The sequence below is a fragment of the Miniopterus natalensis genome, chromosome 18, assembly GCF_054644295.1.
Source record: "Miniopterus natalensis isolate mMinNat1 chromosome 18, mMinNat1.hap1, whole genome shotgun sequence".
Taxonomy (NCBI): Eukaryota; Metazoa; Chordata; class Mammalia; order Chiroptera; family Miniopteridae; genus Miniopterus; species Miniopterus natalensis.
This window is the reverse complement of record NC_142098.1, coordinates 5,432,429-5,455,709: the sequence shown is the minus strand read 5'-3', so window position 1 is coordinate 5,455,709 and position 23,281 is coordinate 5,432,429.

Genomic DNA, 23,281 nt, shown 5'->3' with positions numbered 1-23,281 from the left:
TGAAGGGTCCTGAGACTTGAAGAACCGTTAGCTGGCGTAGACGTAGACGGCTCCTGCCTCCTCTAGGGCAGTGGGGTGGGAGACGAACAGCGAGGGAAAGAACGGCTCCCCCGCCCTGCTGGTCTCGGTCTTCAGAACCTCTAAGCTCTTTATTCGAGAGTCCTCGGCTATTCACAACTTTGCTGCTCTTATGAAAAATTAATGATTGCTTTCTCTCCGACGGAAAAGTGCCTTATTTTGTAGAAGATTAACAGAGAGGACTCGATGCAGAAGCGAGTGCCTCCGTGGGAGGTGCCTCTCTCGCCAGCCCGCCCACAGCTGGGGGAAATAGCCCCGCCGTTCAAGGATGGCAAGTGAATAGATGGTGCGCAGCCTGGCACAGGCCGCAAACAAGGACCACAGCGGGCACAAAGGGCTGTGCCCGCGGACAGCCTGCCCCGCCCGGCCGGCTGACCCCGGCCCCACGCACGGGCCCCTCCGCGCCTCCCCCGCCGAGTGCTGGGCTGTTTGCAAGCTGTTGTCAGGCGGGCGGATTTTCTGCTGGGGGTTCACAGGTGAGAGCAGTTTCCTACATGCAATCGCAGGAACAAAACAGAAAGGACGCTTTCCCAGCGAAGCTGCCGGTGCTCAGGAACCACTTCTGGAGGCTCCCAGCACGGTATCTCATTGCTCTTGAATGGAGGAGCTGGGGGTGGGCTGGGGCGGGAGGCTTGTTTCAAAATGCTTTACCAAGGTAAGGGAAGAGTGTTAAGTTGCAGAAATAAAATATTTCGAGTTCATATCCTATCATATGTGTACATCAGGCTTCATTTCAATAGCCAGTTGTTGTCGTCAAAGGGATTTCTGGTGCAATTCCACTCTCGCCATTGAAAAGCCCGACATTCTTCCACCCTGTCTCCCTGTAGTTGAAGAAACTGAAGCACAGGGAGGCTGAGGCAGCTATTAGTCCGTCAGCGGGGGGCCGGGTCTCACCCTCAGCTCTCCTCACTGCGAACCCAGCTCTGCACAGTCCCCATGCACGAATCCAGGACCCAGACAGCCAGGGACTGCGAAGGAACCAGTCACAGAATGTTTGATAGAACAAAGGATCCACATCCTGCCCCTAAATTCATATCAGTGAGCGAATTCAACCACCATGCACCGGGCACCTGGGTGGCCTCGGCCTTCACCGAGCTTACCCCGAGTAGGCGAGGAGGGAGCCAGCACACACTTGCACACGTAACTATCCAGCTACATCTGTGAAGGGCCAGACTTGGGAGCTGTGGTTCAACACCATACCCTTCATTTCTGGTTTTTAAATCACTGGTTTTTAAGTGTTTGGAGCAGGCAGGCATGGGGCTTGCGTGGCTCAAGTGTGTCATGGGGACCTACAGGAGAAGGTCCTGCACTGATCAGGTTGTCTCAGCCGTGTTCATAACACTAATGCACATAACGTGCCAATTAGAAAAATTAGCACTCGACGTGAGCACTTTTCAGAGAGCGCCACATCTATGACATTTTCCCTCCTTTATAAGAATCTTAAAATATTTGAGGGACAACGACTGCCAGCATCTCCAGTGTGCTTTCCCTGTGCCAAGCACTGTCCTGAGATGTTCTCATGTGTTATTGCTCAGTCACCACACCGGTGCCATGACCAGTACCATTATTACCCCATTTTACAGATGAGGGCACCGAGAAACAAAGAAAGTGGGGCGCCTACGGTTCTTAGTTGCAGGGGTAGAGCTGATAGACCGGTTCCTGTCTGCTATGATTTCTATCTAAAGTTATTTAAAATATTTTTAAACGTCTGAAATCATTCTCAGCATCATGATAGGTAGCACATCCCAACAGCCAGAAAATATCCAAGAAAAAGAGCCCTGACTAAACACTTCCAAAGAGTCTGCAATAAAAGGCCATCAATTCCTGCTTTAAAATCTATTGCCAGGATTTCACCACCATCAACATTTTATTATTAGATACCGAAAAATCATGGCCACAACAACACAACACTCACAGCAACATAAAGATGGACTTTGTTCCTTAAGAAAAATGCTACCAATATGCACAAGAAAATATTTTTCTTCCAGAAACGGCAATGAGCCAACACAGCTCCACGTCCTATACGTCAGCTTTGGTCTCTTTTCCCAGAACTCAGCACAGGAAAGTTTAGTAAGATTTGTCATCAGTTCAATAAGGATGAGAGAAGCCTGTTGGGAGCCACCATAGAGTCTGAGATTTAGAATTTCTGCATCACGAAATAAACCAGTAAAGGCTAACGCCCACATCGTACATGGGGAGTGAGTAGCTGAAGCGTAGCTAGTAAGCAGAAGACTGTCAACCAGACATTATAAAGAACTCCTACCAATCAATAAATCAATAACTCAATCAAAAGGCATAAGTGATAGGTTTAAGAATTGCATAGACACCCTGGCCAGTGAGCTCAGTGGTTAGCGCATCAGCCGTGTACTGAAGGGTCTCGGGTCCGATTCCCAGTCAAGGGCAGGTACCTGGGTTGCAAGTTCCATTCCCCGCCCGGGTCGGAGCGAGTGTGGGAGGCAACCGATCGGTGTGTCTCTCTCACATGGATGTTTCTCTCTCTCTCCCTCCCTCCCACTCTCTCTAAAAATCAGTGGAAAAAATATCCTCAGGTGAAGATTTAAAAAAAAAAGCAAACAAACAAACAGAATTGCAGAGAAAAGGAAATTTGAGTGGCCCATAAACAGGGAAGGCTGTTGAGCCTCACTAGTGATGAGGGAAGACGAGCTGCGGCCGCCAGAAGGCACCCTTTCCGGGGGCGAAGCTGCGGGGCCAACACCCTGCGGGTCGGTGTATGCACGGCGGGGAGCGGGCAGGTTCTAGGGTCTCTGCACGGCCACCCAGACAGACACCGCCCAGAGGCACCAGGGCTGTCTAAGGACGGTCACCGCGGCGCCCTCGGAGTGAACTGGGCACAGCGGACACGTCCTCGGCAAGGGAGCGGGTCACTAAACTGCGCCATGTTCAGCGGCGTAGCAGTTAGGGACATTCGTCCAGATTTAAATGCAGCTCACCAGCCATGACAAGGGGGAAGCTGCAGGACAGCACACGGTGCGATATTGACATCAACGTCTGAGACCCCACACAAACGGTATCACTATGTGCTTCCACGGATGTACACAGACGTGTGAAAGTACACAGATGGGGGAAGGCCGCGCCCCAGGTCCAGAATCGCGTTTACTCTGGGGCCGGGGGCTGTGCTTGAGGAATCGGCAAAGGGAGGCCTAACTCAACAAGGTGCTTTATTTAATAAAAGAGAGAATTCTCTCTTATGTCATTTATATAATTAAAAATATATTCATAGAAAAAAGACTGAATCAGATGTGCCAGTGATTAATTCCAAAATAAAAAATATGTAATTTAAAAATCCGTGGTTTTGAGCTGAACCTGCGTGTGGCGCTCTGCCCCTTGCCAGGGGCTTTCCCTTATTTTTCTGCCACAGTCAGGCTCTGAACAAGGACAAGTCGGGGTCAGGACACTGTGATCCACAGAAAGGAACACAGCGTATTGGGACAAAATGTTTTTGTTTGTTCAAAAGAGCTTTAAAGCCTGGGCATACGTTCTGTATGTATGACCATCTGGAGAAGATCAGGTTCACGGGCTGCAGCTTTCCCGGAATCCCACAAAGATGTCTCCCCTTTGGATTCAAATACAGTTTCGATGAGCTCGGTAACTGCCGCCCAGCCGGTTGTGTCTAAGGCGCACCGGGCACAGAGGCCTAGCGCAGGGCTGAGCAGTACAGTAACAGCCGATCTCATTTCAATGTAAATGAATTAAAAGTAGGCACAATTAACAACTCACTTCCTCAGTCACACTGGGCACATTTCAGATGCGGGCGAGCCACGCGTGGCTGGAGGCTCCCGCGCTGGAGCGCTCACACGTGGACCGCCCTTCATCCTGTTTTGGTAAGAAAGTGGCCAGTCAGGAATGTACCGTTGCGCTTAAAATTAGGAGCTGCGTGGGGAGCTCAGGGAGCCCTGGCCGGTGGCCGCCAGGGTGCGCCCGGGTGCGCAGCTCCCGAGGGTGCCTGTCCTCACAGGGGACACAGCCTCGCCTGCTCTGCCTGGGGCTCGGAGGCCCAGCGGCGGCCGGGGCCCCGAGAGAGCTGCGGGCTCAGTGCTGTTTGCAGACCGCGCTCTCCGTGGCCGCGAGGACACAGCGTGGGGGACGTGGCTAGAAGCAGACTCTCCTGGGCTGCCACACTGTTCAGGTTGTCGGGGGGCAGATGGGGACAGGGGTGGCGGAGGGAGCGGGCGCAAAGAAAGGGGGTCTCCTGCTCTTCAATCTGGGTGCATTTTAAAAATAAGGGCTCTATTAATGTAATTTTTAAGGTAAAAAAATAATAATATTCCTCTCTTACTGAAATACCCAGAAGGTCTGCAGGATGGAGCACAACTGGCTTCCCTGCTGTGCCCAGGAGGCCCGACTTTCCCTAAGGCGGCGCTGGGTCCACCCCCTGCTTCCTTCCCACTGGGGATGGCCACCATGGGTTATTTGTGCCCAGGCTTTACCACAGATTATGGGTCACACTGCAGGATCCTGGGGCTGATAACTGCTGGTAATGGCAGGGGCTCATTTTAAGGACAATGTTTGCACCTCCTGCTTTAGGAGGCAGGTATGTCTGAGGAGGCGGTGGAGCAAGCAGCAGGACATCTCACGTCTGAGACAATCTGCAGAGAGGACATCGGTGGGACCTACAGGCAGGCCCCATGTGCCACCTGCCCCCGGCCTGTGAGGGACAAATGGACTGGCTGGCACCAGCTAACCTCAAACGGTGCAGACTGTTGAGCAGCACAGGAGAGATTTATTTATTCATCTTTCTATCAATCTATTTATTTATCTATCTATTCATTTATTTACTGTTGAACAGCAAATGAGGGGGCAATGGAATCTCGTCCGGCTCAGTATGGGAAGGACACCTTAAGACCATGGATCTTGTAGGCTGGAGATTAAACATGTAAAGCCACAGCTCCAAAGGAGATGTTGAACAAAACAGAAAGGAAAATGTTGGTGACAGGTTGACATCTTCTCTTTGTTCTTCCAGATCCACTGCCACCCCCTCCAGAGCGCTCTGTGCCCCACAAGCCTGGCCAGTGGGGACGGCCTGAGGGGCTCCCTGAGCTCTGGCTTCCAGCTAGGTCGACACTTACACTGTCGTCCTCTCCCTGGGGGGTGGTCTGGGGCCGCTGACGCTCTCAGGTGTGGTAGCTGCTCCCTCTCCTCGCTCATCAGGCCTGGGTGGTTGCTAGTCCTGGGGGACTGCACTGTCCCTCGTGGTTGCCTCACATATCCCCTTCACTCCATTCTCCCATCGCCCAATTTGAACATGCTTTTCAAAATTGCTATTTCTGTGCAGATGCAGGCAAATCATCAGGGGACGCTCTTAATGAGGTTCTTGTCTGGGAGTTCCCTGCCTCACGGCTCCTGATGGGAGACAGAGGCCAACACCCCGTGGGAGCCATGTGCTCACTTCCCCAGCCTCCCTTGCAGCTAAGGGCTCAGGCATGTGATCCAGGTTCAACCAATCAGATGGAGTTTGACTTTTGACATGACACTGGACGCATAGGGGCTTCAGAGACTCAATTCTGGCCGGGGAGGCAGGAGCGGCTATATCAGTGTCCAGACTCGGAGAGGCGAGTCGAGTGTCAGGCCAGGGCACCGGGGGCCCACCCAGCAGTGGCAAGTCAGTTCCCTGTAGATATTCTGTATGTTGCTCCAGCTCTGCAGTGCCCAACATCTGCCCTGACGGATATCCCAGAAGGTCTGTGAGTAGCCCAGCAGCTGTCAGTTCATTCTTTTCCTGCCTGAGTGAGACAGAGCTGAAACTAAAAGTGTCACGTGTGTCCAGTGTCAAGAGTCAAACTCCATCTGATTGGTTGAACCTGGATCACATGTCTGAGCCCTTAGCTGCAAGGGAGGCTGGGGAAGTGAGCACATGGCTCCCACGGGGTGTTGGCCTCTGTCTCCCATCAGGAGCCATGAGGGACCTCATTAAGAGCGTCCCCTGATGATTTGCCTGCATCTTCACAGAAATAGCAATTTTGAAAAGCATGTTCAAATTGGGCGATGGGAGAAATGAGCGAAGGGGATATGTGAGGCAACCACGAGGGACAGTGCAGTCCCCCAGGACTAGCAACCACCCAGGCCTGATGAGCGAGGAGAGGGAACAGCTAAACTAAAAGCTCTGCCTGATAGAACAATTGAGCCAAACACTTTAGACCCAGAGGTTCTGGCCCCTAAAGTCCTCACCTCCTTTCAGGTTAAAAGTAAATCCATGTCTGAGCATCTACTCTGCTTCCACTTCCGTGCTGGGTGTTACAAAGCTAAGACTGACAAGTAAATAACCACAATCAGCATGAGAAGCCGTATAATGGGCCCTTCGTTTTTGGAGCAGATGCAGGAGTGATCGGCTCTGCCGGGAGGGACCTGGAAGGTTCCGGAAGGCAGTGAGCTGGGTGGAAGCACAGTGTGGGTGAGGCATGGTGGTGTGAAATCGCTGGGCATGTCCGGAGAATGGAGCTGAGCTCAGAGGGGCTGGAGCAGAGCCAAACAAAGAGTCACTGGAGGTGAAGCTGGTCCCGTGAGCTAAGGACCAGCTGCAAACTGTCTCAGCCTCACTCTCTAGGCAGGCAGGAGAGGCCCCTGCCACGGGCTCTGGAAGATGGGGTGAAGGGGGGAGAGAGGGGAAAGAGAGGACAAGAGACGCAAGGGGACCGTGGAGGGCTGAGGCCACAGCAGAGGCCAAGGGGCTGCGGAGGAAGGCGGAGACTCACGCTTAAAGAGCCGCCAGTGAGGGCTGCCGCCCTGCGCCTGTGGAGAGCCCGGAAAGGTGGCCTGGAAGTTGCAGCTTGAAGGGGTGGGTGCGGGGTAAGGTTTCCCACTGTTACAGGGAATTCAGCAAGCAGGTCTGCTGTGGAGGGAGAAGTTACATGCCCAGTCCGCCTGTTCTTAAGGAGGTCTGCATACGTGCGTTTTTACACGCTGGGCTCTTGCCTCTAATCACTGCTTAACAAAGAAAGGATGGAGTTGTTTCAACCAGCTGCTGTCGTTTGATTTCTCTGCTATTCACGGACTATTCTCCTGGCGATGGGATGGGTGGGACGCGGCCTTAAAGAGCATGACCGCTGGGGTGTTCTCACTGCAATCAGGAAGGAAATTCTTTAGAAGGGCTACATGCAAGCTGTTTAATTCTCTCCGCACTGACCTCTCTCTCCTCGGGGCATAAATGTGAACTGGATCCTCTTTTCTTGTCCACTGCCAGACCCACCAGAGCCTCTGCGAGGTACTGGACCCCGGGACCAGCACCAGCCCTCCCCTTGGCCCACCTGCTGTTTGACCTCCGCTCCATTCCTGGCCCGATTTCCCCTGCCAAGCGCAGTTCTGAGCGCTGACAATGGCCAGCTTGGCTCCCTTTTTATGTAAACTTAGAAACTTCAAGAACCTATTTGGCTCTGCCCCCTGGGGAACTTAGTTCATTCTTGATAGCATCTGCCTTTGTTGTGAATAGTGAAGTTCTTCCCGTTGTCTTTTTGTTAAGAGGTGTGTGGACCTGGGGTCTGATGACATCTTTACACTTGGATTCTGAAAGGGCCCTACCACTGTGCGCTTGGCTGAAGGAAACACTTAGATTTCACCAGCGAATGCCTTTCATGTATCAAGTTCTCAGCCAGCACAAAACGCTGAGGCCTTGCCATGAGTACCGCCCTCCAACGCGACACACTCCCGTGGGCACAGAGCGGTGACCGGTAGGTGGCCTGAGAGACGTTTCCTGGGAGCCACACACGGGAGCAGCTTTGCTACCCAACCCCAGGACACAAGGATGCATGGCCCCTCAACTTTGCTCCCTTCCTCAGCACTCATCTAGTCCAGATGTATAATGTCTATCATCTATCTATATCTATCTATCTATCTATCTATCTATCTATCTATCTATCTATCTATCTATCTATCTATCTATCATCTATCTATCATCTATCTATCATCTATCTATCATCTATCTATCTATCTATCTATCTATCTATCTATCTATCATCTATCTATCTATCTATCTATCTATCTATCTATCTATCTATCATCTATCATCTATCTATCTATCATCTATCTATCTATCATCTATCTATCTATCTATCTATCTATCTATCTATCTATCTATCTATCTCTATCTATCTATCTATCATCTATCTATCTATCTATCTATCTCTATCTATCTATCTATCTATCATCTATCTATCTATCTATCTATCTATCTATCTATCTATCTATCTCTATCTATCTATCTATCTATCTATCTATCTATCTATCTATCTATCTATCTATCATCTATCTATCTATCTATCTATCTATCTCTATCTATCTATCTATCTATCTATCTATCTATCATCTATCTATCTATCTATCTATCTATCTATCTATCTATCTATCATCTATCATCTATCTATCTATCATCTATCTATCTATCTATCTATCTATCTATCTATCTATCTATCTATCTATCTATCTATCTATCTATCTATCATCTATCTATCATCTATCTATCATCTATCTATCTATCTATCTATCTATCTATCTATCTATCATCTATCTATCTATCATCTATCTATCCATTGTCTTTCTATTTATCTATCTATAGCCATCTCTCTATCTGTAATACAATCATCATGATTCTACCAGACCATGAGCTCTTTGAGGACAGAATCAGGTTCTACTCCATATATAAATTCATCCCTCTTGGCACAAAAAAATTATATGTTTGGGGTCAAATAAGAGTTGGTTGAATGAATCAGTGACATATGGCGAGACTGCCCGATGAGCGGGGCGCCCGTCTCAGCGCCGAAACAGGCCAAGGGAGGCTGCTCTGCCGCTGGCAGGCCCGAGGCAGCGCCGGTCACTGCTCCTGCGTGATATGAAAACTCCAAGCGAATGGAGCAAGTAGGCGCATGGAGAAGAAACGGAGCCGTCAAACCAACGGTGAATTGGAGATTTTTTAAAAAGTCACAACCAGGCGACATAAACAATAAATCACAAAGGCCGAGCGTGTGACTGGAACCTCACATTGCCATGGGTTTTACGACCAAGTCAGCCTGGCGCATACGTAAGGCTGTGCACAGCCGTCAATACGCAGCGTTGCGCTCGGACGCGTACCGAGCCCTCCAACCAGGGACCGGAGGAGCCTCCTTGTGTTCAGCCAGCTCGGCCGCTTGGCGTTCCCCCCCTCGGTACTCATCGGCCGCACCCAGGACACCCACCAGTGTGCGGGGCTTCTGTGCGGGCGCGGGCGCTTTCATCCTCAGGGCACACTCACAGCCCGTCGGGTCGGCTCACACAGGCAAGGCCCTCGGCGTCCCTCCCGCCCGGCACCGGCACCGGCAGCGGGGCGCGTGGGCGCCCTGAGCTCGCCCCACCCCGGTGCAATCCAGGGGCTCCCAACCCCAAAAGCAGCGTCTCTGCCTGAAGGACTTTCTGCAACTGAAGAACAAAACGAAGCCTCCAGGGCCCAGAGGAGCACATTGCAGTCGAGGAAGAATGGGCAGCCCCCGCCCAGAGGCTCTCATGGCCCCTAAGGGGAGCCTGGGAGTGAGTCCTAGTCTCCCACCCTCAGGCCAGGGGCAGCTGGCCCGGAGGCCCAGAGGGCTGTCCCTGTGGCAAATGACTTATGAACGCACCCTCTGACCGTCCTTTCTGGCCTCACTTCTCCACTCTCCTGCCAGTGCTGTGGACCCATCGCCCAAAGCCACCACCTGCACTTGAATCCTGGTCCCCAGCTCTGCTCCTGGCAGAACCCAAAGTAAGGCGCTGCTCCTGTGACAGGGCTGAAGGTTGACACATTCCCTTCTACTCTAAGGGCACACCCATGCACCCACGCACCCACGCACACACACATGCACGCACACACACACACACACACACACACACATAGCCCGGCCTAGCAGGCGCCCTGGGTGTCACCAGCTGCAGTAGCAGAGCGGTGCTGTAAGCCTGTCCTGCTCCTGAAGGCAGCTCAGTCACCATGACGTGGGCCCCAGGAAGATGGAAGAACATGTGGTCACGGGGACGATGGAGAATGTTCTCTGGATTCCTCACAAGTTGGAAGTGGGTGGAGGGCAAGAATCCACCTGGCTCAGGCAGAGAATAAGAGGCCAGGAAAGCACAGTGATGCTAAAGCACCATGGTTCACGCTCCTTTCCTATCCTTATGGCGGGGAGATGCTCGAGAACGTAAGGGCCCTAGTGAACTGGAAGGGGAAGGAAGGTCCCAACCAGAGAAGAGGCAGAGAAGGGGAAGGGCATGGTGGCCGAGGCAGCGCACCTTTCTTACAGCTGGCCGGCTCCGCCTATGACTGCTCTGCGATGGGGTGGCAACAGGTGCCATGTTCAGAGTCTAATGCCATTGCTGCGAAGTGGGGTGCAGTTAGAGGGTTACTCATCAGGTCAGAGACACACAGAGCAGTAAGTTCCAAACCAGAAACTCAAACATAAAGAACACCCCTTGCTAGTGCCCAGAGGAGTCCAAGAAGTGGTGGAGGTGCAGGTGCAGGTGCAGGTACAGGTGCAGGTGCAGGTGCAGGTGCAGGTGCAGGTGCAGGTACAGGTGCAGGTGCAGGTGCAGGTGCAGGTGGAGGTGCAGGTGCAGGTGCAGTGCAGGTGCAGTGCAAGTGCAGGTGCAGTGCAGGTGCAGGGGGAGGAGAGCGGTGACACCATAGGCCTCACAGTCTAGTGCTGCTGCGGTTCCGAGGGGGTCACCTGAAATTTCTGGACCTCAGTTTTGCCCTCTGTGAAATAGGGGTAATGCTATCCCTCCTGTACATCTCATCAAGTTGGGTATGAGTCTCACGGGACATATGCCTGGGAAACACGTATGGCATGACAGCTAAGAGCACACCTCTGGGGTGTGACTCTGTGGGTTGAAATTCTTCTCCACACGTCCCAGCTGGGCCCTGGGCAATTGATTTACCCTTGTTTCCTCTCTGTAAAAATAAAAACTAATTGGAAGATTATTCCAATGATTAACTGAAACAATGCATGCACAGAATTTAGCATGGTATTTGGCACTTACTACCTTAGCTTTTAAAAGCATTCTGGTCCGGCCTGCGTGGCTCAGTGGTTGAGTGTCAACCCACGAACCAGGAGATCATGGTTCGATTCCTGGTCAGGGCACATGCCCGGGTTGTGGGCTCAATCCCCAGTAGGGAGCGTGCAGGACGCAGCTGCACAATGACTCCCTCATCACTGAGGTTTCTATCTGTCTCTCCCTCTCCTTCCCTCTCTCTGAAATCAATAAAAACATAGTTTTTAAAAAGAGCAATCTGTAAAACATAGAGTATTATATGGGTGTTGAGGGTGTTGGTAATAAACGCTTGCCTTGCTGCCACCATCCGGGGCCCTTGGAGAGGGCTGCAGTCAGAGCGTAAGGGGGGGGGGGACTGGTGTGTGAATGCGGTTGGCTTCTCTTTGCTTTCAGTACGGTGGGCTCACGCTATTATTAAAAACTTCTTTAGTGGGTGTTCGTCCTCCATGAGACCTAACATTTAGTTCCAGTTATTAGGTTAAATATTTGCTTTGAATGGCATTTGAATTGCCACGTTCTAGATCTCTCTGCTTGGTAAAGCCTCCTTTGTGCTTGTAAAGAGGCTAAGATTGGTATATTGACTACAGAACAAACATGCCATTTCTCAAGCACGTATATGAAAACCGTGGTTCACTAGAACACTCTGCCTGTTGGCGGAGAATTCAAAGAGCAAACTGAACTTTATTTGGTGAAGAGACATTGAGGGGAAGAGATAGGGCATTATTTTAGATATTTTTCATGATCAAATCTTTCTGGTTTAAACATTCAGGTTTAAGATGTTGTTGACAGTCTGTTTCCCCCCTTCTTCAGTCTGCTAAATACCTCACTGAGAACATTTCTAATTTACAGAGCCTGTTAACAAAAGAAAGTGTAATTTGGTAGCCAAATCAATATTAATATTATAAGCTAAAAATTTAGAAAAATTATATACTAAATACACAAATGTGACCCCTCTAACTTGTACATATCTCAGATTCATTAAGTTTTAATAATAAGTTCCTTAGGTTAAACGTTTGGGTGTCTGGGTGCTTCTGCCCAGAGCATGGTCTTTGAGGGACTCCCACGCCTGTGCGATGAGGTGATCACGTGACGCTTTCTCGGCTGCCAACCTGAGCGCCCCGCGGGAGAAAAGGCCCCGGCCCAGCGGGCTCGGGGCTCAGCGGGTGGCCCGCTGGCAAGAGGAAGCTCCGAGGGTTACGGACACGTCAGGCCAGTGAGCTTGCGGCTGCAGAGAGGACCTGGAAGGGGCAGCAGAGGAAGGGCTGCTTGTTAAGCAACAAGAAAGAAACCTTCATAACCTACCTCAAAAATGAGGCTTTAAAATATTTGAAACTTAAATCTTCAAAATGACAGGGAAATACGAATGAAGCACAAATAAAGCCATGAGGTCATCAGGCCCTGCCAGAGCCCCCGCTGGAGGGAGCAGCGCCTGCAGCCCACACGTCTGGACCCGCTGGCCCCTTTGCTCGTACGTCTCGGTGCCTTACGAGGACGAGCTTTCCACAGGGCAGACGGGTAACCTGTGCGTGTCTATTTTGAGGCACCATCACGTCACCTGGTACAAAGTGAGCATTCTTCTTACAGTTAAAAATGTGGGTGGTGTGAAAATTAGAAAAATAAATACCCTCTCGTCATGTTGTGAGCAGGTTTAAGGCACGTGAACTTACCTTCAGCCAAGGTAAAACCTAGGTTCTAACAAGTGCTGCAGGATCAGCAACGCATTCCCCCCCTTTCCCAACCGCCAGGGCCCAGGAGGATCACGGGCGTAATTGCTGGTAGCTCACTCTTCTTCTTGCCTCTGTTCTCTGTGTACCTTCATAACCATGTTTTTAAAGTGGAGATATAATGGTTGTCATGTGAACAGCTGTAAACATAATTAAAAGGTATGGGAAAGCAAAGCGGGAATGCCAGTAATCTGTTCCTGGAAGGAATATACAGGGAATGCTATTTAGGGACAAAATAGGAGGAAGAAAGAAAAAGGGAAAGAGGTTTATCATATTTGAAAATGTAAAAACTAAACCTCATTGCTTAATGGGAGAAGGAGAGTTTCAGACTGAGGGCCGACCAGAGCGAACCCCCGGCTAGAGGCACCACAGCACCGGCCCTGGGTTCGGCAGGGGCCTCTCTGGAGGGGCAGCTGCCGGGGAATGTGGACCGGTGCTCAGAGTTGGGGACAGAAAATAATCCCACCTCCGCCAGCTGAACGACCTGGGGCAAATCCGTTTACCTTCATCAGACTGTATTTTGACACCTCCAAAAATTTGATGTAATAATCCAGGAAAGCCTCATGTGGACGTGACCGTGTACTTGTCTGAAAAGTGTATTGGTTTTTAAATAGACAGCACTCTGCAAACTATTGTAGGCTATTGTTTTGTGTTGCCAATTGTCAAATACACTGCTTGACTCTATCCAACCACACAGATCTGTACGGGCTCCTGATGGTCTTTTCAATGGTTAAAGCTTTATGACTAAGGTGGTTTTCCTAATGGGATTAACCTGATGCTTTTCTTAAACATGTAGCCTTGAGCCCACCCCACAAAGTAATGCCCGACGAGGGCAAGACACACAATAAAGGTTGTCCCAGTTTCTAAGATGTCAACCATTCACGAGTGAGAACTCCTTTTGAAACAGACGGATTATGTTGTGAAGAAAAGAATTCCACTTTAATTCTGGATGATTTGTTGATGAATGCAGATCAGGGGCAGTCTGAGAGGCACTCCGAGCGCGTCCCCCGCGAAGGAAGGCAGGAAGGCCCCTCGATGGTGCCAATGGCCGGCCCTGCATTTTAATGCTGTTCAAAGGAAATTCTCCTCTAGGCAGTTAAGAAAATACTTTTATGGAAGTTTGGGAGTGGGGAGCTCCAAAATTATAAAGGTTAAAAAGTCATAATCCTTACCAAAGACGAAAATCATTAAACGTGTTGACATCTCCTCTACCAGCCAACTGTCAATAGTTACAGAAATTTTATAATTTCTTACATACAGTCTATAATTTTGCATCTTGCTTTCTTCCTACCTAATATCAAGTGATTTTTTTTAAAAAAGGGAAATCATTTGGAAATTATCTCAAATACCTGGGAAAGTACATTTCACTTGAAGTAATTCAGTGGACAATGGAAGCAGCAGGAAGAGCCCCAGCTTCTCCCGTCTCCTTGAACAGAAACAAGGGCTCTCGTTTAGGGTGAGTGGGAGTCACGAAGCTGGCTGAGGCCTTCCGGCTAAATGCTCGCCGGCTGGCCCAGCCACAGCACCGCGGGACAAAGGAGACACTGACTGCCCAAATGCGCAGCGGGCCCCTCTCCGCCGCCCAAAGCCCCTCTGCCACCAGCTCCAAGCTTTGGGCTTCAGATCTCTCGGGAGCAATGGCAGGGGTTTTGGGGAGCGGGTGGGACACACACACCGAGCGGTGGCACCGCGAGCCCTGTGCTCCAAGCAGAGCGCTCACAGCAGCGGTGGGCTGTCTGGGGCCAAGGCGCGCCCTGGAAACAGCCGCAGGGAGCCCGGCGCCCGCGTCACCCGCCGCCTGGGGCTCCTTCGCGGGGGGGCCGCGCTGTTTTCAGGCCCCGCACGCTGATGGTCTCCCATAAATTTGCTCTGGGTGTCCCAGAGCCCCAACTGCAGCTTCTGGGCAACGCGAGGACGCGTCCTGCATCCTGCGCTCGCCTTCTGCAGCGTGTGCTCTCAGCATTGCGGCCCATTTCCCTGCGAGAACGTTCTATTTACAGAACTCCTGCCCCGGCACAACACAGAACCCACTTAGAGATTTAGAAGTTGCAGGAGACGGGAGCTCGCGGTTATGTGGACACAGCAGTGCCGGAGCCTCTCCTCTGCTCCCCCGGGAAGGTGGGGAGGGAGTCATTTGTGAGGAAAGGCAGGAGCAGTGTTCACAGTCACAGCCGCAGGGCACTGAAGGCCTGCCGAGGGGACGTGCCCACGCTCCGGGGCCCAGCAGTGTGTGGCGAGGCCCGCAGGCTCGGCACGAAGGGCGGAGGGAGGGCGGGAGGCCACGCAGAAAACCAGCCTCCCGCACCCAGGGTCTGACCGCAGACACAGATATCAAGTTCTCCTCCCAGCGTGTTTGAAAGTGGAATACCTTTAAAACAAGGAATATTTGGAGGACACATTAAATTTACTTTAAGAACTTTTTATAAAGACCAGCAGCCCCTCCCCACTGACCACGTGCCAATGGGACAGAGGAGGTGCCATCCCCTGCACAGCCCTTGAGTAGCTTACACTAAAAACAGAAGTAAAAATAAGATGAAACATGAAAAATAAAAGTTATAATGCTGAAAATTTTCTGATTAAATCCTAAGATAGAAATAAAAAAAAATTTTCCATGTCATTAAAAAGAAGTAGCCAGCTCCTGAGTGTGAGGCATCTTCCTAAGGCAGACTCAGCAGAGAAGTGCTCTGGCCGTCAGCTGTGTGGGCCACGGACTGGGCACGAGTCACTTTAATACTGCAGCAGTGAAATTCAAAACGGGAAGGACACGGCTGCCACAGAATCAGCTCTTCCGTGGTATCACCCATGGAGGGCAGGAAGCTTTGTCGCTTTTTTCACTGATGTATCCCCGGTCCCCACACCAAGTACCTGTCACACAGTAGGTGGTCAGCACACATCAGGTGACTGTATCAGTAAATACGAAACAGGAGTGCGCATGTTCGTGAGGCGGTAAAACTCGTGTAGACTCTGGTGTAGAGGCGCATACGAAGCATCTGTTTAAATCTGGGCATGAAAACTTTTGAAGAAACACATCTACCAAAATCAGATGAAAGCACCACTGCCTGAACTCCTGGGCCGAAAGGAGAGGAAAACCGCCGGCAAAGAGCCAGCTGAGTGCTGACCCCAAGATGGGTCTGCAGCAGGCGTGGGGCATTGGCACCTGGGTTCGAAGTCTGGCCCTCCCACTACCTGCGCACCCGAGGAGGGGAGGGGGGCACCCAAGGAGGGGAGGAGGGCACCCGAGGAGGGGAGGGGGGCAGGAGGGGAGGGGGGCACCCGAGGAGGGGAGAAGGGCACCCGAGGAGGGGAGGGGGGCACCCGAGGAGGGGAGAAGGGCACCCGAGGAGGGGAGGGGGGCACCCGAGGAGGGGAGAAGGGCAGGAGGGGAGGAGGGCACCCGAGGAGGGGAGGGGGGCACCCGAGGAGGGGAGAAGGGCACCCGAGGAGGGGAGAAGGGCACCCGAGGAGGGGAGGGGGGCACCGAGGAGGGGAGGAGGGCACCCGAGGAGGGGAGGGGGGCACCCGAGGAGGGGAAGAGGGCACCCGAGGAGGGGAGGGGGGCACCCGAGGAGGGGAGGGGGGCAGGAGGGGAGGAGGGCACCCGAGGAGGGGAGGGGGCACCCGAGGAGGGGAAGAGGGCACCCGAGGAGGGGAGAAGGGCACCTGAGGAGGGGAGGGGGGCACCCGAGGAGGGGAGGAGGGCAGGAGGGGAGGGGGGCACCCGAGGAGGGGAGGGGGGCAGGAGGGGAGGAGGGCACCCGAGGAGGGGAGGAGGGCACCCGAGGAGGGGAGGGGGGCACCTGAGGAGGGGAGGAGGGCACCCGAGGAGGGGAGGGGGGCACCCGAGGAGGGGAGGGGGGCACCCGAGGAGGGGAGGAGGGCACGCCCACAGGTTGGACAGCGGGCTGGGTGTGGGCTCATTAGGCTACAGGAGAACCTCTGTGCTCACGGTCTGTCTCAGAGGAACTCGCCCTCCCTGGGCTTCCATCTGGAACATGTGGGCAGCTGATAAGAATTAAGGTTCAGCACTTAAGGTTTGAGACACGCCAGCATTTAAGGTTAAAGGCTCTCCGGGTTAAAGATCCAAAATTCTGACGCTTACCTATGAGGCCCTGGCAGTCCGTCTGGTGCAGTGATACCCACACTCTGGATACTGTGGTGCATTAAATATCGGGACCAGTTCCAATGAGGGCAGAGAACGCATCCATAAGGTTTCATAACACACTGGCAGGGCCGCAGACACACCGCGCACCTGCAGTTGCTCGCAGCCCCTCCAGCGCCCGGTGCTGCCCACCGCCAGCGGCCGGGCTCCGGCAGCCCGCTCCTGGCTCCTGGCCAGCGGACACGGGCGAGGGCCGCCTTCCCTGAGTTTATCCTGCCTTCTGCTGCTGTTTGTGGACAGCCTGCTTGTCAAAGGTAACTGTCTAGTTGCTTTCGCTCCCTGACTAGCCTTTGATACTATTTGGGAAGACGTGAAAGGGATAGCTAAAGTGAGCGGGTGACTGAAAGGGTCCCCTCATAACCACCTGTCTGTGGGACATACTTCACTGTGGCTTGCTTCCGATCTGTTATTTTAAAATCTGAAACATAACCCATTTTATAGAGTAACAACAAAATCCTTAATTGTTGAGAATATCCACAGGTGAAAGTTTGCACGCTTAAAGTCCAAAGAGCAGTAATTATGCTTTTCCAACCATTAAACCACATTTTGGTAAGGTTTCATATTTTAAAAACTCAAAATAACTGTATGAGTTTACAAAATAATATCGTATTTTCTCAAGATATCAACATATCCGTGTGCTGCAAGCATATGGGATATAATTTAACGGAGATTTGGCATTTGCTGCTTAAAAATGCTTCTTTTAATATTTTTACTTCAATATTCTGAAAACAGCTACTTACATTTATCAGTACTTAATTTTTAAAACTGATGATGAGTAGTTCTGTTTGAAATATAGTATAGCTTTGGTAATGTCCTGCAGCTAATCTGAATTTGCAATAAGCAAGAGTTTAATTCATAGCGACGTTTTCTGTGCTACACCAACGATTAAACAACGGCTGGTTCCCCAGACGGCAAGCACTGGAGTCTGGGCTCTGAAGGTGAAGCGAAGTCTGATACATTGTATCAGCGAGACCCCGGGAGGAAGCAAAAGGAACCGCGGGGGCTCAAATGGAGAGATTTTAATGAAGGGACAACCTACAGGGGTGCTGGCAGGGTCGGGGAGCAACACCGGAGGCTGGCGAACCTCCCACCCTGAGCTGAAGACGGGACTGGGAGGAGGCTGTGGCTGGAGAGGGAGCTGGAGCCCAGCAGAGGAGGAGGGGCTCTGGGCCGGAGCGGCAGGCCTGAGGGGGGCCGCCACCAGGTTTCTCAGGTCACTGCTCCAGCAGTGAGGAAGCAGGAGAGCAGGAGGCAGTAAGGGCCCTCTCCCTCCCCCCCCTTCCCTCCCTCCCCCTGCCCTCCCCCTCCCCTCCCTCTCCCCTTCCTTTCTCCCCCCCCTCCCCCTCCCTCTCCCCTCCCTCTGCTCCAGGGCCAAGGCTGTCCCCGGGCCAGCTGGAGGGAAGCAGGCTCCAGGGCCAGAGCCCGTGAGGAGCGCAGAGGGCGGCCCAGTGGCGGGAGCACAGCACCGGGAGCTCAGTCCCCTAACTGTCCCTGAGGCCTGCGGCAGGGTGACAGGACCAAGCGCTGACCTCTACCAGAAAATGTCATTTGGGGATTTTCCCACTTAGATTATTAAAAAAAAATACCCAAACCCTTTCTCTTCTGTGTTTTTTCCCTTTCATTTAGCTCCTGGTTCCCCGGAAGCTGTGGTGGGCAGCTGTTTCTCTAAGGCCCCACCCTGCGAGCACTAGGGGCTGTGGGAAGTCCTTAAACAGTTATCAGCGAGCGCCAGACCCCAGAACTGCCCTGGGACCCCTCTTAAAGTTGGTGACAACTCCCACCACGTGTTAATCCAGCCACCCACAGATGACCACACTCACCCCTTCTTTGATAAATGTCAAATGCCCCTGACTCGCAGACCTGGAATGTCTGCTTGAATGTCCTCTCGTCTATTAAGTTTGTGTGTGTGTGGTTTTTGTGTATCTTCTGGTTATAGGGCAAATGTGCACACACACAGGATGATTAAAGCCACGGCATAAGGATGGAGCAGAACCACTAGGCCGCCCTAGCAGGACCAACCGAGTCCTAAGGGGAGCTCTCCCGCTCGCCTCTCCCACCGCCGCTCGAGTCCCGGAGGGCGGGGTGCGTGTAGCCACGGGCCCCTAGGAAAGTGTCTTGCACACTGCGGGCCCTTGATACATGTTTGCTGAATTGGCCAAACCTTGGTTTGTCCCCATAATTGACCACCCCAAAAGATAACTGCTTCTTGGGAAAATTCCGGCTAGTGTTTGATGTTACCTATGTGGTTTTTCTCTCTCAAGAGCAGCTCTGTAGGATTATGGTTTTTTCCTTTGACCTTAATGTCATCGACTTGAATAACAGCTTCATACAAAATTTCTACCAGCACGAACCACAGCAGGCTCAGGCATCGCTTTAAACACGGTGCCAGGATCCCTCAGTTTAGACGACAATAGTCTTTCCTCCCGAATGCGGGCTAAGAGAATGCAGGGCTTGGTACTCACGTAAGAACCAAAGACATTTTAAATATGTTATTTGATTTTTTTTTTTAAAGAACAGGGTTTTTCTTTTTTGAAAAATTTAAATGTTTACCACAAACCAGGCCTTCATTCAAAAGTAACCCTGCATTTAAAAGTAACCCTGCATTTTCCTGTATTTAATAAGACTGCCCAATGACAAAGTTAATTTTATAACGTACTTCTTAAACTTAAACAGCAAAAATGTTGCAGTAAAATGAATCTGAGAAGAAAAAAAAAAAACACTCAGAAAGACCAAGGTTTTGGTGAAAGTTAAATTATTTCATACTTTGCACAACTTAGAATCACCCTCACATGTTATAGTCTAAATCCAAGCATTAATTTAAAATGACCTTGACCCTTGAAATCCTAAATTTAACACCCCTCAGAACAGGAGAGCCCTTGTCTTCTGCTTTATGGGCAAATGAGCTAAAAACTAGAGAATGGTACTGTCTGGGACTTTGAACCAAGACTAAAAAGAGATGAAATACTCTTTGATGCGCACTAACAATAGAGAATCCATTTTGATTTAATAAAAGAATGAGCTTGCTTCATATCCTGAGAGAAAATATCCCCTTTTTCCTAAAAATGTTCCCCCAGCCCAACAGTTGGGATGGTGCTTCTCTCCAGGGGGTGGGCCTGGGTGGGCAGGTCTCCATGAATATAAGTCACCTTCACTTTCCCACGTGCACTGCGGTGGGAAATTCAGGATGCATCTCAGGGAGGAGGCTCTGGCTCCATCAAAACACAAACACAGGCTGCATTTGAAACAGCAGGTAAGAGACAGAACAGCAACAGTATAAATGCATCATTTGCAGTCCTGTCCTTCCCTAAATCTCTAACACATGAAAAGCTTCAGACAGATGGTTTCATAATACTTTACTAATACTCCAAAAGCCTGAAAAGCCTTAGCTGGTTAAACCCTATCATCTTAAATTTCAGAAATGGTCTACCTCAATCCTTTTGTTTTTCAGTCTATCTCAAATTTTCATTAATCGATGAATAATGAGGAGTTTTAGGTACCTATCCACAAAGAAATAAAATGTTCACCTTTCTAGGAGCCTCCGTCCCCCGCAAATGGAAAGAAAAAAAAATCAGTTCCAACAAAATGTTGTCAATTTTTTTTCATTTTTTTGACAAAGCAAAGAAATCCTTTAGAATAGAACATTACAACTCCTTAGCTGGTGCCACCACTGGAAGCGCATTCAGATTTCAAAGCTAAACCTTAAGTTACATCAATGTTGATAGGATCTGATCTCATGTTTAGCTCTGGTCTTGCAGCTCCGAAAGGACGGAGACAAACACACACTTGTTGGCCTGGCTGCTGCGCTGGTCTTCATTACCATCCTTGTGGGTGAAATCTACTGCACTGACCCTTGCTGCTTCTGCCTGCCCAGCATCCCTTCCCTGATGCTGCTCTGGAGAACTCCCCTCGTCTGGACAGAGTGCTGCGAACACCAGGCCCCTTTCCAGAGGAAGACACCTGGATCCAAGCTCAGTCAGCAGAACTTGTTCAGAGAGGGACAAGTGCCTCAGAACGCTCCTGTAAGAACCACCTTGAGACTTTTGCTGCAAATACTGGGGGGGGGGGAGAGTTCTTGTTTTCTTGCTAAAATAAAGTTGGTAGTAGCTTCTAGGAGCTATCATATGAAAACAGCTTGCTTGGAAATAAGGCCAAAACCAGAAAACAGATCCTGATAACCTTGACTGGTGGATGCAGCCATACCTTACCTGGAAAGATAACCCGTAGGCTTTTTGCATCAACCAAATGAAGTCCTTAATAAGCCAGTCTGAACTGGTTTTATCACTTGCAGCTAAAAGGACCCTGAGTCTAACAACATGGCAACACTAAAAATAAACATAACTGCTGTTAGGGTTTCTAATGGATCTCCCTTCCTGTGTACGTTGTCTCATTGAAAACTCACAACTCAGGAAAGCACACATCTATCACCATTAGGCTAACATTTATTATTTTTTGAACACATGCTATGTGGAAGAGAGATGAAGCCTGCCAAGGGGTGACCAATCTGAAATATGAATACCAGGGAAGTCTCACTTCCAGGGGAGAACAGTAGAGGTTACACATCTCAGGGCGCTCACTAGACATACAGCAAATGAAAGAATATAGGGTATCCAGTAGAGCCAGAAGGTGATCCTTGCCACAAGTCCTGGGAGATAAATTAGGAGGCTTCTGAAAGAGCACAGGTCAGGGACGATGACCCTCAAACAGGTGGTGTTGTAGCAATAGCTCAAACAATAGGACACACAGATGCAGTCAGGTTAGACGGGGGGCGGGGTCCCTAGCTGGCTGCAGCTGTTGCCACTGAGGAAGGGAGAGAAGGAAGGGGCAGAGTTTGGGAGGCAAGGAAAAGACAAAGTAGGGCCAGTTAAACATGCTTATAGGATATATAAGCAAAGAGGTCCAGCAGGCCTTAGAATGACAGGTCTGGGCTGCAGAGAGGCTGAGACTGGAAATTGATGAAGGCTGGCATATGGATGGCAGTTCAGGCGTGGGCACTGCCCTCCAGAGCCTCGCAGAGAGGAGGGGGCTGGCCACCTCCCCCTCAAGGGAATCTCAGGCCTACAGGTGAGCCCATGAAAACAGGCCTTCCCCCAGAGAGGGGTGGCACCCAGTAACTATTTGAAATGACAGACTGTGCAGAGCCAGGGCACTAAGAGCATGCTGCCGGCTACCTGCACGCTTCCCCAGGCACCCTCCCGGGTTAGAGCTGCCAGTCATGACCGCTACACTGGGTGCGGTGTCAATATTCAGTTCACCTCTTAAATGAGTTCATGCTCTCACATTAGGTGTAATCGCAGCTGGCGACGCTTTCTGGGGATAATTTTTGTGTCACTTTAATTTAATGTAAAATTCCTGCCTGTTCGTGGCCCTTTCCCTTTGTCCTGGCTGAACCCAGTGACTGCTACAGGCCTCTGAACAGAGGTGGGGTCAGAGATGGGGTTCCCCTCAATCCCAGGTAACACTTAAAGACCCATCAATGTCTCAACGTAACAAAAGGGATTGAGAGCTGAAAGGCGTGGCAGGAGGAGATTCCAAGACAGGTCTCCTGGCTTGTGGGAGAGCGTACCCTAGGGGGCGGCAGACTCCTGGAAGAGACTGAAAGGAGGTGCAGTCATTCCGCGCCCAAGGCTTGCGTCTGGCGGCTGCCAGCCGCACGTCTGCTCTGGCTCAGCTGAGCACCCAGGTTCAAGGTCGCTGGGTTGTGACGCCACATGCCCGGTGGGCACCATCCCAACCTGCCTCTGCTTGGGGTCTCGAGCCTGTGCCTTTGCTTTGGACTTGACTGAGAGGTCCACTCACTCTCCCGTTAACTGCTTGCATTCACCATTCAAGGTCTCCGCACTCCACGCTTCCTCCTCCCATCTCCGCCACAGCTCCTCTCTCCTTCCGCTTAGGAAAAGCTGTATTTTTATGTTCACATTTGTGGCTACAAGGTTCCAAGTCAATGCTTGACACGAAAATTCATTTAGCGTCAAAATTACCCTTGAGAAATTGCCCGTAAATGACAAGATTTCGTGTCTACACTCAAGGCAATGATATGCAGGCACCCGTGGCTGAAACATGCTAAAAAAGGTGCACACAAAATAAAAAGTAAGGATGCAAAGTACACATGTTTAGGGAAAGAGAAAATGGTATCTGGTAAAAGGGCCTGCGTGTGACGCCAGTGTGCTTGTCACTGCCTTGCGCCGGGCTGCTGGAGGCACGCGGGCAGGCCTCGTCTGATTTTGCTCGCCGCGGCCTCCTCAGCGCCTGCCCCAGGGCTGGCACTTCCTACATGCTCAATGATCTAGCCTGAATAAAGGAACCAACGAAAGAATGAATG